This window comes from Chenopodium album, chromosome 5 (assembly GCF_948465745.1).
Source record: "Chenopodium album chromosome 5, dcCheAlbu1.1, whole genome shotgun sequence".
In the NCBI taxonomy this organism is placed as follows: Eukaryota; Viridiplantae; Streptophyta; class Magnoliopsida; order Caryophyllales; family Amaranthaceae; genus Chenopodium; species Chenopodium album.
Genome location: NC_137838.1, coordinates 38,277,446 through 38,279,530, shown reverse-complemented (window position 1 = coordinate 38,279,530; position 2,085 = coordinate 38,277,446). Strand labels below are relative to the sequence as shown.

General features: G+C 42.6%; 1 non-coding gene across 1 annotated transcript; it reads left to right on the top strand.

The window, feature by feature from the left end:
• Positions 1–1,519: 1,519 nt before the first annotated feature.
• LOC145633561 (small nucleolar RNA R71) lies at positions 1,520–1,628 on the top strand. The gene has a single exon (XR_014112873.1). It is a non-coding gene; the product is annotated as a small nucleolar RNA R71 (small nucleolar RNA).
• The last annotated feature ends 457 nt before the right edge of the window (positions 1,629–2,085 follow it).

Below are 2,085 nucleotides of genomic sequence, written 5' to 3'. Positions count from 1 at the left end.
ACTACGGGTTGGTTCGGTCGAACCATGGGTATGTTCGACCTCACCTATTCAATTTAGACAACTTCAAAAGTTTCTGACTGTTTTGGCACTTCGACCGAACTCCTCACTGGTTTGCCCGAACCATGATAATTCGCCATTTGCTCTGATTTTTGTCGTTGCTTATGCGAATTGGTGGTTTCATGACTGATTATTGCAGGTGGACGGTGGTGCAGGGTTGTTGTTGTGGGGGTGCGATTAATTGCGGGTTGGGTTGTGTTGTGAGGGTGAGTGAAATTTGTGGGTGATGGTGGTTCAGGTGGTTGTGACTGTTGGTGATTGAGAATGGTGGTGCGGAGGGGATTGTGATTGATTGTTGTGGTGGTCGTTGGTGGTCTGGTGCGTGGATTGGGTGCGTGAGGGAGCAACGGTGTGGCTGGGTTGTTGTTGCGGCTGCTATGGTTGATTGAGGTGGAGATGGAGCAGGAGAATTGGTTGCGGATTGTTTGGTGGTGTGGTGAAGGTTGTAGGTGGAGCTGGTGGTTGTTACGGGGGTGATTGGTGGTGTTGGTTGATGCGTGAGTGAAGGAAGGTGCGGTTGTGGTGGCTGTTGAGGCTGGTTTGGTTGGTGGCAGCAGGGGAGTTGGTGGCTGGTGAGTGGTGTTTTCGGGGGCTAATGGGTTGGTGTGAAATGGTGGTGGCACTGTGGTGATTTTGGTGGTAGGTTGCTGCCAGGGGAGTTGTTAGGTGGGTGAAATTGGTGGGTGATGGTGGTGGTGGTTGCAGCTCGCGTTGGTGTTTCGTTGTGGCTGAAGTTTGACTTTTGACATGAATTCAGAGACCAAACTCACTTGATTTAAAACCCGAACACCTACACACAAAACCGAGGAAAGGGATTGGGACAAAGAATAAAATAAAATAAATTAAATAGAAAATAAAAGAAATAACACTAAACTAATAAAAATTAAATAAAACTATACAAGTAAATAAAATCAAATAAATAAAAAAATAAATATAAAACTAATAAAAACTATGAAAGTAACAAAGAAAAGGAACGAAATAAAATAAATCGAAAGCAAATAAAATACGAAAATAAACTAGAAACCAATTAAATAAAGAAATTAAATTAAAACATACTAAAACTAAGAAATAAACTAGAAACTTTTTTAAAAAGAAAATAAGAGAATAAAAGGGAAAATAAGGGGAAATAAACACGAAAATAACTCTAAAACTACTCCCTAAGAGTGACATAAATGTCACTCATCAACACTCGTGTTCAACTTGGAAAGCCCTTTTGTTAGTTGATCAATTTGATGTTGCAATTGATCAACTTTCTCCAATTCGTAAATACCACCTTTCTTTTGAGCATTTCTTCTTCGCCCCCCCCCCCCCCCCAAGAGTAATTCTTTGCTACCTCTTATATTGTGGCTTCAACTTGATTTTGAGGGATTTTGATTAATTGACCACCCGCCCCCGCATCCAAATTGGCTCTTGACATGGACTCCAATCCGTCGTAAAAAAACCGCATAAGCAACCCTTGATTGTACTCATGGTGGGGACACGCTTGCACTAAACTTTTTGAATCTCTCCCAAGCTTCACCAAGACTTTCATCGGCTTCTTGCTCAAATGATGCGATTTTCCTTCTCATTTCGGCGGTCTTCTCCTCGGAGATAAATCGCTTCAAGAACGCTTTTACCACCTCCCTCCATGTTGTGAGAGAGTTAGGCTTTACTCGCTTTAGCCATTTCTTTGCTCGTCCGGTGAGAGATTGCCGGAAAAGGTGCATACGAATGTAGTCTTGGCTCACTTCATTGGTTTGCATCATCGCGCACAACTCAAAGGAATCGGTCCAAATGTTCAATAAGGTCCTCACTTGCACTTCAGGAAAATTGCTCTGATTGGACCATTCTAGTATATTGAGGATGGATTGAGAAGTTGGTTTCCGTGACGGGGTAGCAAAATCCCTCCCATGAGCTCATAATCCTCCGGATTTCCGAACTCACAAAATAAAACATCATCTTCTTGTCCCGCCATAGATCCGCTTTGTGAACTTGAAGAGTAAGAATCACTCTCACTATCAACTAAAGCACCAAAACCTCTTCCCTCGT